The following is a 13,262-nucleotide window of genomic DNA, read 5'->3' as shown; positions in this document are numbered from 1 at the left end:
CATCAAAATTCTGCACAGAAATTGGAAAAATAATCTCAGGTTTCATATGGAAACACAAAAGACCAGGATAACCAGAGCAATTCAGAGTAATAAAACAACAACACTGCTAAAGTATCACCATCCCAGATTTCAAGTTACTCTACAAAGCTATAGCAATGAAGACCTCATGGTACAGACGCACTGATGGATGGACTAGAACTAAGAACCTACATACAAGCCTACCTGATTTTTGGCAGAGGCCAGAAATTCCCACTGGGAGAGAAGACAGTACCTTCAATGAGTGGTCCTGATCACCCTGGGTAGGTACATGCAAGAACAGTGATTATCAACCCGTGGGTTACAACCACTGAAAAACATCTAGTTCTGATGGTCTTAGGAACCCTCAACCATAAATTTGTTTTACTTGCTACCTCATTGCTGTAATTTTGCTTCCGAGTGGTATCTCATTTCCTAAAAGCCTAGGAAAGTGGTTTCAGGGGGTCTCGGCACACAGGTTGAGAACCATTGAAGTAGAAGAAAGAAACTTGATCCTTATCTCTCATCCTGTACAAAACTCAGCTCAAAAATGGACCAAGGACCTCAGTGAAAGACCTGATGATGTCCTCAATCTAAAAGAGGAGAAAGTGGGGGATATGCTTAAAGTCGATGGCACAGCACGTTCTGAGTAGTGCCCCAGGTAGTGCAAGTAATAAGCCAACTGCCTTCATGTAACTCAAAAGCTTCTGGACAGCAAGGGGCACCATCACACAAGCAAAGAGGTGGCCTACAGAGATGGATGAGAATGCCGCAGCCTGCCCCCCCTCTGCCCACCCCCACCGCCCCCTAGGCCCCTATGTTTGAACATTTGGTCCCCAGCTGGTAGACTGTTTAAGAAGGATTAGAAGGCACAGGCTTGATGAAGGAAGTGTGTAGCTGGGGGGTGGGGTTTGGGTTTTCAAAGGCCTCTACCAGGCCCAGTCTAGCAGAAGAGGATGTGAGCTCCCTGCTACTGCTCAGCACCGTGCCTGCCTCCCTGCTACCACACCCCTGCCATCATGAGCACGGGCTAACCCTCTAAACCAGCAAGGTGCCCCAGTGTTTTCTTCTATAAGCTGCCTTGATCATGGTGTCTCTTCAGAGCAGGAGAGCAGCAACTAAGACACCAGTTAGATATTTGACAAGAGAGTCAATGTCTGGAATATAGTAAGAATTCAAAAATTCAAATTGAGAATTCTTGCTATTGTATTAGGACTAGGGCCCTGGTTTTGCAGAGAACTGTTTGTAGTCACCATTTCTTCTAGTGCCCCCACTGCTGGTACCAACTGCTGAGGATCCTTATGCGCTTGACCTATGCTGTACAGGTCAGCTTCCTATAGCATCAGCAAATGGCATCTGTGCTTCGACTGAGAGTCTCCTCATTAGATCAAGGTAATCACAGTTTATATGCCACCAAGAAAAGAGCATCTTGCATGCTGTGGGCTGAATTTTACCCTCCCACTCCAAACTCATAAATTAAAGCTTCTTGCCTTCTACGTAAGACTATGTGGAGACAAGGTTTTCCGAGGGTCTTGGGGTTAAAAGAGGTCATAAGGGTGGGTCCTAAGTCCACAGAATTGGTGACCTTCTAAAAATAGAGAAAAGGACACTCATTTTACCCCCACCACAAGCAAAGGCCACACAGTGACACATTAAGAGGACAGCCAGACTAGGCAAAGAGTATTCACAAGGACCCACTACAGTGACTCGATAATTTTGAGTCTGAATCTCCAAAACAGAGAGAAAATAAATGTCTACTATTTAATAAAAACAGAGGAAATGTAGCAGACCAGAAAGTACGAGAACCACCAACAACCTAAGGGGTCTTGGGGTCTACGGGGTCTCATCTCCACATCACACTGCACGCAGTATCTCAGCATGTAACTCCCAGCATGCAGTTCTTCCTATGCGCGCAAAAGGCTGTCTGGGCCGATCCATGTTCCGTCTAGACCTCAGTGTGAGCTGCTGTGCCAGCGACTTCCACATACACAGTCTCTGCGGTGTAAACGCGGCCCCGACACACATGAGCAGTCCTCGCTGATCAACTGCCAGCCTCGGGTAGAGGGAGGCAGGGTCCCCAGCGCAGTATCTCAGCGGTGCCAGGTTACGCTGTGCTGCTGGCTCAAGCCTGGCTGGAGAAGAGATCTGTCTTTGAGGGGGATTTCTAAAGCGTCCTTAGCGGAAGTCCTTGATGAGAACCATTTCCTCTTGCAAAGACTCTTCCAAAGGTCGCACTGGGGATCCACTCAGCTCTGAGTCTACATGAGAGGCTGCTCATATAGGGTAGGGGACTCCAACACAGCCACACTGGAAGGTGAATGATGTGGTTCCCATGGCTGCGTAGACGAAGCTCCTTTTCTCTCATGCTCACTAATCTGTAGACTCTAGCCCTCCTGTATACAATCTGGGCAGAGTTGTTTGCTAGAATGGAAGGACTGGCTGGATACACAGAGGGGCATCCAATGATCCTCTCATGCCTCCTCTTATAAGTGCGTGCTAACAGTGAACAAGGCCAGCTCCGAGGAGCGTCTGCATGCAGGCACAGCTGGGCAGAGGATCTTCTGCAAGCAGGCACAGCTGGGCTGAGGATCTTCCGCAAGCAGGCACAGCTGGGCAGAGGATCTTCTGCAAGCAGGCACAGCTGGCCTGAGGATCTTCTGCATGCAGGCACAGCTGGGCTGAGGATCTTCCGCAAGCAGTCACAGCTGGGTTGAGGATCTTCTGCAAGCAGGCACAGCTGAGCTTATGAAATGGTGGTTATTCAGCCCAGAGGATAGCACTAAGCAAGCCCAGGCTGGGTCTTCGCTCAGGCATTCAGATGGGGACTTTTTGACTTTCCAGCCAAGAGGATTTAAGTTTTCTGTTTCTAAAACCATACATATTTTTTGACACATGGGGAAAAACAGCCAGAAACTACTTTGGTCACGTAAAACAGGAAGATTAAAAAACAGAGTGAGACAGAACCAAACCCTACTAGAAGCTCTACCCTGCCTGCCGGCATAACCTACCTTCAAAGTGCAACAAAGCAAGCCAACAGTCTCCTTTTTTGGCTTAAACGACTCTGGGGGATTGCTATTTAAAACACAGGGTTCTGGGGCCTGGAGCAGTGGCACACAACTTTAATCCCAGCACTCGGGAAGCAGAGGCAGGTGGATCTCTATGAGATGAAGGCCAGCCTGAGCTACAAAGCAAGTCCAGGACAGCCAGGGCTCTTACACAGGGAAACCCTGTCTTGAAAAACAAAAACAAAAAACAAAACAAAGAAAAAAAAACCAAGGGGTTCTGAGATATGAAAACAACACACCACTGTAATATACCAATATTACCCATTGAAAACCAAACACTGAAAAATGTATATTTCTACTCTGAAGCATCTTTCAGGGAATTTTCAGTTTTCTTTCCATTTGTGAGCCACAAGCTTTGTTGAGAAGGCAGTCAATGGCCAAGTGGGTAACTACCACCCCTCAATGCCAGGAAAACCTCTCACCTTCTTTCCTCCCGCACTTGTTCTTAGTCAAGCAACTCCCAAACCAAATCATTCTAATTAGTTAATAAACTACCTCCAGCTGCTGCTCTTGCTGTGAAAAATTCAATAGAAAAAGAAAAATCAATTAGCACACACCTGACTATATTTAGAATCGATTTTGAGGTGGCTTTTTACTATGACAAACAGAGCAACAAATGCTGAAAATAAACAAGTGTTGAGAGACTACAGTAAGACTGGAAAAGACAGACCTTTCATATTCACCTCAGTTAATGATGTCGGCTGGGCTAAGGATCCCAGTGTCAGCGTCGGGTAAGGGCTCGGGAAAGTCAGTCAGCTTTTTATGATGGCGACGAAATAGTTGGTGTTGTGGTTTGAGACTGAGCTGTCCCCACTGATGGCTCTCACCCAGCTGCTGATGCTATCTGGGGAAGTTGCAAAAACTCCAGGAAGGGGGTCCTTGTGGACAGGAGTAGGTCACTGAGGGTAGGTCCTTGTGGGCGGGGTTACTGCCCTTGGCCCTTGCCAACCTTGCTTCCTTCCCTTGTGGGCGGGGTTACTGCCCTTGGCCCTTGCCAACCTTGCTTCCTTTGCTTCAGGTCCATCCGGAAGTGAATAGCTGGGCTTGCAATACTGCCATGATGTCCGTGATGTCCTGTCCAAGTGCAGGAAGCAAAGCGACTGTAGACACTCTCTACCCATGAGGGTGTCACAGGAGCCAGAAAGCAAGGGGGTGTCCTAGTTGGAGTTTCTATTGCTGTGATTGAAACCCCATGAAGGGTTTATTTGGCCTACATTTCCATATCACTGCTCATCCTCAAGGGAAGTCAGGGCAGGAATCCAAACAGAGCAGGAACCTGGAGGCAGGAGCTGATGCAGAGGCCATGGAAGCGTGCTGTTACTGTCTTGCTCTCCATGGCTTGCTCAGTCTGCTTTCTTATAGAACTCCGCACTACCTGACACTACGGGCTAGTCCCTTCCCAATAAATCGCTAATTAAGAGAATACCCTACAGGGTGTGCTGTAGCCTGACCTTATTGAGGCATTTTCTCAAAGTAGGTCCCCTCTAGCTTGTGTGAAATCGATATAAAACTAGCTAGCACAGTGGAGAAGGGAGGAAGGGGCTGTGGTCCCAGTGTCCATGAGGGCCATGCCCACTAGGATCTGCTTTCATGCCACAAGACCCCATCATTTAGAAGTTCCACCATCTCCCAAGAGTGCCTCTGACAGATGACCAAACCTTTAACATGTGGTCCTTCACGGGGCATTTGTCTAAATCTTTGCAGGAAGATTTCCATATAAATTAAGTTGCTTAGTTGTGTAGTGTCGAGAACACTCTGGGAAGAACAAAGGTTAAGAGTGTCTTCTCGCTACACAAATCTGAGGGCAGAGATGATTTTTAAAATCTTCGTAAAGGTGTATTTAACTCTTCTAAGGGGACATTTTTGATGGGCCAGTGACTGATCATTACTGCCTGGCCCCCACTGCTGTGCCTCCTGTTTCTAAAATGTATAGTTACTCCCAGCCTAGCAACCATGATTCCAAAATGCACAGATCTGGTTAGAATGCACCGTCCCTGTCAAATGATAACCTGGTAGCTAATGTGAAGTTGGTTCCAAGCTTTGGTGTGATTGCTGGTCCCACAAGAACTCACTCCACGTGGCAAGCATCTTGCATATATTATCACCTCATTCTGTGGGCAGAAGAACAGAGGTACATGAATGCGTGCACTCCCAGCCACTGAGCGGGAGTCTGTGGGTCATTCCTTGTATTCCGGCTCTCTCGCCTCTAAGATTTTTTTCTCCAAAACCATCCACTTTAAGAAAACTTAGCAAAACTTTACATATTAGATTTATTAGAACACCCACATACAATCTATTTTTCCCACAAAATTTAGTTTAGAAGCTCCTTTCTAATGACCCAGATTCCCCATTTCTGATTCCCTAATCCTCGTTTGGAAAATAGCTAGGAATTTCTACACGCCCCACACTTCTTGTAAGAACTTGTCTACGGGTCATTTGCTTCAAGTTGTATGTAGACTTCATTGACCCAACTAAACTACAACTTCTTGAGAGTTGGAAATTTTTAAATTTTTTTATTAAAAGCATCTGATGTAGAATTTTTTTTCATTTTGGCATGGCACACATTTTATAACCACATGTCAGCTGAATTAATATGCTAAGCCAAAATTGATTTTTGCCTGATGCATAGGGGACAAATAGTTGGAGCTTTTGGGAGAAAGACAAGAGACAATGATGGGGATGGCAACTTGGAGGAAATAAACAGAAAGAAAGGCTCAGTACAAACAGTGGTGCGATTACTGTCCATCAAAGACTCTTGATAATCACTCCATAGTCTAGCAGATAACCACCACTCATGTCTCTGGCATCATCCCGATAGTCCTGTTCACACAATGAAGACAAATGTGGCCTCTTCCAATTTCATAGTGAGTAAACTGATAACAAAACAAAGAGATGAAACTTTCAAAGGGTCTCAAGCTTGGCGGGAATTAATTATTTTTATTATTCTCTCCGTGTGCACAGTGCCAGAGGAGCAGGAGCACGGCAGAGCACGCGTGTGGCAGTCAGGGGACAGCTTCGTGGAGTTAGCTCTCTGCTGTCGCTTTTCCAAGGGTTCTGATTGCCAGGTCTACCGGAGTGCGTTAAGCTACCGAGCCACTTTGCCAGCCTAGACGCCTACTGCGCTCACTGCACATTTACAATAATAATAGCAAGAAATGGCGTGAGGCCGATGACTCAGAAGCCGAGCCCGTCACCATACTTGTGTAGCCCGTGATGCTTCCTGGCATCCACTGTCTTGGAGATGGCACAGTGGTGCGAGCACGGCCCACCAAGTTAGGCCTCGCCATGACTGAGTCTGGAGCTCCCAGCCTCAAAATAAGCCTTTTGCACGCTATTTCCACCCTGAGAAAAGCTAATGATGGTCTCAATGTCGTAGAATCAGAAAGAAGATCACATGGCACACTAAGTACTGAGGAAAGCAAAGTGTGTGTGTGTGTGTGTGTGTGTGTGTGTGTGTGTGTGTGTGTGTGTGTGTGTGTGTGTGTATAAAAGCCCTCGTTGAGTCTGAGAAGCTATTTCCAAGGAATCTTACTGCCAGGAGTTGCAGCTCCCCAACATTATCCAATCATCAGGAAAACCCATTTACAGCCTATTTGAAACAGAATTTATAAGCACAAGTAAACATGTTGCCTGTCTAGTAATGCTCCCAAAATGACCTCTTAGCTCTGTATCCCTGTGAACGTTTCTCAGGAGGAAATGGTAATGGACGTTGTTTATTGATTGACATAATTACTCTGCTATGAATCTTATTTATGTATGCTGTCATTTACCACATCAAGGCTCTGGTCAATAATAACATCCTATTCTATCCCCATTATTAGCGCTCTGACGTGTCCTGGCCATTTATTTTCACTAATCACAGCAAGGAAATAATACAGTGAATTTGGGGGTAGGGAGAATCAAATGGCTTTTTTTAAATCTGTGATGGGAAACAATATTGTTTTTAATTTCTGAGAGGCTATGTTTTCTATTTAATTCAGATTTTTCAAAGACTCTGTGGTAAAAATGCATGAATTGGTTACATTCAGATTTTTCTAATGGCTTGTCTGAAATAATGGGAAGATGACACAGGTGTTTCTAAAGAAACACAGGAAAGTTTCTAAATGAACTCTTGCAGGCTTCTTCGACAATAACGCAGTTTTAATGTGAGCGTTACTGACTCCTGAAGCCTGGGACATTTAGCGCTTCTCTCAGACACCGAGGGACGTCTCAAAGGCCAGCCACCCTTCACAGAAGGTCTGCATCAGGCTGTTAGATGACCCCAGACTTGACCTTTGTCCAGTGCAAGGAAGGCTCCCTCCCACCCCTGGGAAAGCCGGCTAATGCCAATCCTCAACTGGCCTTTTTGAAAGTCCTGGAAAACCCACACATTTTCTTTCTGCGCTTTGTTGTAGATTCACTGTGTAGAAACACACTCACCTTTCCTAGCATCATGACAATCTGATTTCCTCATTAACCTGCAACAGCTGTGTGCCCAAACCCCCTTGATGTTATCAAGCTAATAGGTACATACTTAAATTGGGAGTCAGCCTAATTCCAATTAGTAGGTGCTACTTATTTTCCTTCTTCTTAGTCAAAAAACCAAATGTAATTGCCTTTGCTTTAATTACTAGCCCGTCAGATTTCCAGGCTTTTTGACAAATGAGTCTATAAAGTCCAAATCAATTCTGCCATCATAATGACTAACACAAACACTTGATCAAAATAATCATTATGCAGTCCTGGCACTTCAGGGCTTCTTCCACATAAAATAAAAAATAAACGAAAGTAAAATAAAGTGACAACATTTTCCCAGGTGACATTCATCCCCAAATTTGAAGGCTCGGAATGCATAGATTTTTGTTCCCAAACACCTGCAAAAATAGCTCTCCTCACGACCTTCCTCCAGAGAATGTTCACCTGGCGCAGCGCTGCTCAGTGTTTAACACATCAAAGGCACGTCACGTTCCCCAACCTCCTGCTCTTCCTCGTGCCAGAAGTAGGTGGAATACTGAGTGGCGTGTCACAATTCTTCCCTAAATCGGAGATACTAAGATCCGAAGAGCGCCGTTCCGCCATAGCAGTTCGTTCTTTCCTACCCTTGTCTTCAACACAAAGATGGCACCACACCTGTGCATGAAAGCCCTTTCAAAGGAAGCCCAGACTGTGGTCCCTGCTAGGTGAGTCACATGCCAGTGGGTGGGCAGCACAAAGCTGTCCTAGTGACTTATTCTTTTCCCAAAGAGGACATAGAGATGAGAGGGACTTGGGGGAGGGGTGGATCTCAGGATCTTGGGGAGAAGCAGAGGATGGATGTGACCAAAATACATTATATGAGCATATGAAATTCCCAAACATTTAATACAAATGCTGTGGTAAAAAAATGATAATAATAATAATTAAGCCTGAATATGTATAGTTGGGTGCTTGAACCAAAACCACAGCTAAGGTAGGAGGACAGGAAGTCCAAGGCCTGTCTTGGCTTTTATAGTGACTTTAAGATCAGCATGGGCTACAAAAAACCCTGTCTGAAAATGATGATGATGAGGATGACAAGGAAAAATGTCTATAGCTCTTCACCCTATAAAATGAGAAGTAATTATCTAAATTATAGCATCTAGCTTCCAGAATAATATCAGACTTGAGTCTTGTGAAAATTAAAACAATAGAAGGTAGGTGCCTCCTAGGCTCTCAATAAACAGCAGGGGATTCAATTAGTTTCACAGACAGAGCCTTTTAAGGTTCCTTTAAGGCCACTTAATTTGGCCAGCTTGGGAGAAAAAGGGAGCTCAGGTGACAAAATGAAACGAACTCCAGGTCTCACTCCCAGAAAAGGAGCGTGGTGGGGCTGAGCCGGCCACTTGCTGAACGGCTCCTCCTGAGTCCTTTGCTCGCAGTAGACCATCTTAGTGGAACCAGTCCACTCACCCACTCGACTTTTTCTCCTCTTCCCTGCGTTTTCCCACCCCCTAGATATATTTGTGTCAAAGCTGGTCAGCACTGTGGGGATAAATATTTCGTGCTGTCATGCTATTTAGTTTTATTTTGGATAATTTGAAATCAAAGAAAGAGATATGTTTTACAAGTAGCACGGAAAGCCACACCCACTCTTACCCTCAGCATTGGTGTTTCTGCCTTTTAATTTCTTAGATGCATTCTTATTCTAGTTTATATTAAATATTATTTTGTGATCTTATATAGGTTTTTGTGTGTGTGCACGTGTATGGGGTGTGTGTGTGTGTGTGTGTGTGTGTGTGTGTGTGTGTGTGTGTGTGTAGGCCAGAGGTAGACATCAATATCTTCTGTTTTGCTCCACCTTCTTTCTGGAGACAAGATCTCTTACTGACTTGGAGCTCGCTGATTGGCTAGCCTGGCTGTCAGCCCCAGGGCTCCTCCTGTCTCTGCCTCCCCTGCACTGGGACTCCAGACATTCATCACCATAGGTACCCAGCCTCGTTAACCTGGGATCTGGGAATCCAAACTCTGGTCATGGTTGCGCAGCAACCATATCACCAACGGAGACATGCCTCTTACATAGTTTGAATTTGAAGAAAATCTTCATATTTTCTTCAGCTTAGTATTTATGTGGGTTCAGGATTTATTATACTACCCCCAAAGTAAGACCCCTTGGCACAGTGACAACTTTACAGTAAAGGGGTTTGAGAAAATGTTCTTTCCCTTCCATTCTCCTATGGGGTAGTTGAAGGATTTTTTCTGCCTTTCCTAGAAGCTGGTCATAAAAGCACGTATAAGAAGGGCCCTCCTGGTACCTGAAGACACAAGGATGCCCGGGAGGTAGCTCAATGCGCTGACCTGGCTGAGTTCCTCCCAATTACTACTGTTACATTAAACTCTTTTATCTCTCTCCCATTTATCCTCAACACCCCATCCCCCACCAAGCCAATAGTAGAGAACACTTAGGTTTATCTGTTTCTTCTGGTCTTGGTTTCCTTGTAATCACAGCTGCTGTTGGGTCACTTACATGCAGTGTGCTTTCCCTCCATCAGCCCATCCTGTTGCTGCAGAGGACCAGCAAGCTAACCTAGGATGGAAAGAATATGAAGAGTCGTTCCTCATATACAGTGTCATCTACCTTAGGAGATGTCGCTTCACGTTCCTGAAAAGTCATGTGGACCCACCAAAAATATGTTAAGTTGTTTCTTTCAAATTAAGCTGACATGAAAAAGTAAGCCAATTTTGTCTGATTTAAACAAACAATTAATGTTACTATCAAATTCCCACCCGACAATGGCCACACCACCCAAGGATAAACCACTATCAGACACAAAACCGGGAAATGAGTACTCCACAACAGAGCATAGAACTTGCGTGCCACCAGAAGTGAGCGATGGGCCCGTAGCAACCCGGCTCTGGCTATTTGGAAGCAATTTTATGCTTGTACTACACATCACTACTGTGGGGGCTTCAGACCTGCTAGGCTGCCCCGGGGGTTGCAGTGATGTAAGCGTGTGACTACTAAAGGCAACTGCTAAGGCGTGCAGCAGTATGAGGGTCTCAGCTACTGTGAGCATCTACAGCACAGGGAGACCCAAGGGTACAGAGGTGAGCCTGCATCACTGACCGATGCTAAGCCTTCTGGGAAGCTAGGGACCTGTCCACCGCTAACCCTGTTTTGCTCTCAATAAGGCTTGTCCCTTCAGGCACTGCCTTTGACAGATCTGTGTTCTCCCACGAATTAAACTAAACTGGCAACAGTTGTGGAAGAGAGTCTTCTCAGACTTCAGATGGTTCGTTTGATTGCTAAACAAGCCTCCCCATGCGGACGCTCTGCAGCTAAGATGAGATCACGCACCAATAAACCCATTATAACTCGAAAATATCACGTCAAAAATAACTTAGTATTCAGAACGTCCTAAACCTTGCACCCTAGTCTTGCCTACCTCAAATGCTGCTAGAACATTCTATTCACTGACAGCTGGGGGGATGGGGTGGGAATCCTATAAGATGAAGCCTGTTCTGTAAAGCGCCGGCCATGTTGTAATCTACATAAGTTACGTTTCTCCTGGTAGTGACTAAGGTGAAAACAGCATAGGCAATGGGTTTGTGTTGGTTTTCAGTTCCAGGAGCCACAGCTTATCACGACAGCGGGGACACGAGGCAGCTGGTCACAGGAGCCACAGCTTATCACAACAGCGGGGACACGAGGCAGCTGGTCACACCACATAGTACTCGGGAAGCAGGAAGAGGTGAATGTTGGTGTTCAGAGTCTCTCCTTATGTCTATGCAGCCTGGAGCCTCCTCACTCAGCCCATAGAATAGAGGCACCTGCAATTTGGCAGATTTGGTCATTAATTCACCCGCAAGGTGGCAGATTTGGTCACTAATTCACCTGCAAGGTGGCAGATTCGGTCACTAATTCACCTGCAAGGTGGCAGATTCGGTCACTAATTCACCTGCAAGGTGGCAGATTCGGTCACTAATTCACCTGCAAGGTGGCAGATTCGGTCACTAATTCACCTGATCTGGACACTCCCTCGAGACTTGCTCAGAGGTTTGTCTCCTGTGTTATTTTAGATCCTGTAATTTTGAAAAATCAATATTAACCTTTGGGGCTACAGAGACTGTTCAGTGGTTAGAGCACTCACGCAGAGGGCAGGGGTTTGATTCCCAGCATCCACATAATGACTCACATTCTGTCTCCTCTTCTGACCTCCATGGGCACCAGATACACACATAGCACATGTACATACATGCAGACACAACATTCATATACATAAAAATTAGACAAATGTCATTTTAACAAATGTTAACCTCACAACTACTGAAACTGTGCTGAGAGTCCAGTGAACAGTTGACTTCCCACCGTCAAGCTCTTGAAAGGAGGGGCTCCTCTCTAACTTGCTGTTTACTCCCCCTGGACATTTCTGCAAACCTCTTTTAATTAAAAGATGGTACCACCTACCACACCCAACCTGGAGGCATAGCCAGCCTCTCATGACCCAGACAGGAGAGGACTCTTAGGCCTAACATGTCTGGGTTGTGCCAGGACCAGTTGGTTTCCTAATTAAAATTTTTTAAATGACTTCGACATTAGATGCAATGACTCAAAATATAATGTCCAGGGACTCAGTCACTCTCATGGAGCCCATTTCCGTTGTCCCATGTCATCCCAGATGGCATACAGATGGCCTTCCCATAAAAGACATTGTCTTTCACGACAGCTGAGTCAAGCTGGGTGCCTGCGGCCTGTGACCCCAGCTACAGGAGGCTGGAGAACTGCAAGCTCATGGGTTACAGAGTTAGCTTAAAGGCTTGGAAACGTAATGTGACATCATCTCAGAATACAAAACATTTTCCAAAGGGATGTGGGGTTGGCGATGTAGGCAAGACATGTGAGGGCCTAGATTCAGTTTCCAGTGTTTGGGGTCTGGAGGCTGAGTGGGAGGCTGTAGCCCCTAGCATTGGTGCTTCTCCTTCGACCTCATCCCTAACCTATTCTGTGCATGCGCACTCCCATGCGTGAAACCTCAGACCAGAAGCTTAAACACTGTGCTCATCCAAATATGTTAGCAAATGACACGAGCTGTTTATCGCCTCCTCAAATATTTATGATTTATTGGTGCTGGGGTTTTTTCTTCATTTATTAATCTCATCACCTCGGTGACTGGAATCCACATGCTCTCAGTGGCTGATTTAAGTATAGAATTTGAAACAACAACAACAACAAAAAGCCAATGAAAACAAAAATACCTAAGGACAAATGTTTCAGTGTATTCATGACAGATGAAGACTTTAATTTCTTTAAAAACATGAAAATCTGTGAATATTGGTAGGAAAATTACTGAGCCCTCAACAGATAAGTGGAAAACCATGCTCTTTGCTAAGGAGACTGCAGGTGACAAAAGGGGGGAAATCAAAGGGAAAGATGTGTTGACTGGCAAGCTCAGGGAATGATGCAAGCATAGAAGTCAAGTGGTCAGTGGACAGAGGTATAACCCAGAGATCAAATGAAAAGTCTCAGCTAAAGCAGAGATGTGGGACCAGCAGACACAGGTGATACTGAGACAGACCAATCAGGCCGTGGGTGGAGAGAGCACGCAGAGACAGAGGAGGACCAAGGCAAAGGAACACGGATATTTAGCACAGACAGCAAAGAGGGAAGAGGCGCAGGGAGGAAACGAGGGGAGTGTGGTGTCTTAGAAGCCATGAAAAAGGGCTCAAAACAGAGGGGGCACAGCAGTT

General features: G+C 45.6%; 1 long non-coding RNA gene across 1 annotated transcript; it reads left to right on the top strand.

The window, feature by feature from the left end:
* The first annotated feature begins 8,061 nt into the window (after nt 1-8,061).
* Nucleotides 8,062-10,249, top strand: LOC311609288. The gene is made up of 2 exons (XR_014783342.1): nt 8,062-8,239; nt 10,067-10,249. It is a non-coding gene; the product is annotated as an uncharacterized lncRNA (long non-coding RNA).
* Nucleotides 10,250-13,262: the final 3,013 nt, after the last annotated feature.

Source organism: Acomys minous (assembly GCF_964271855.1).
Source record: "Acomys minous genome assembly, chromosome: 1".
Lineage (NCBI taxonomy): Eukaryota > Metazoa > Chordata > Mammalia > Rodentia > Muridae > Acomys > Acomys minous.
Note: the sequence above shows the minus strand (reverse complement) of the source record. Positions and strands in the feature narration are given on the sequence as shown.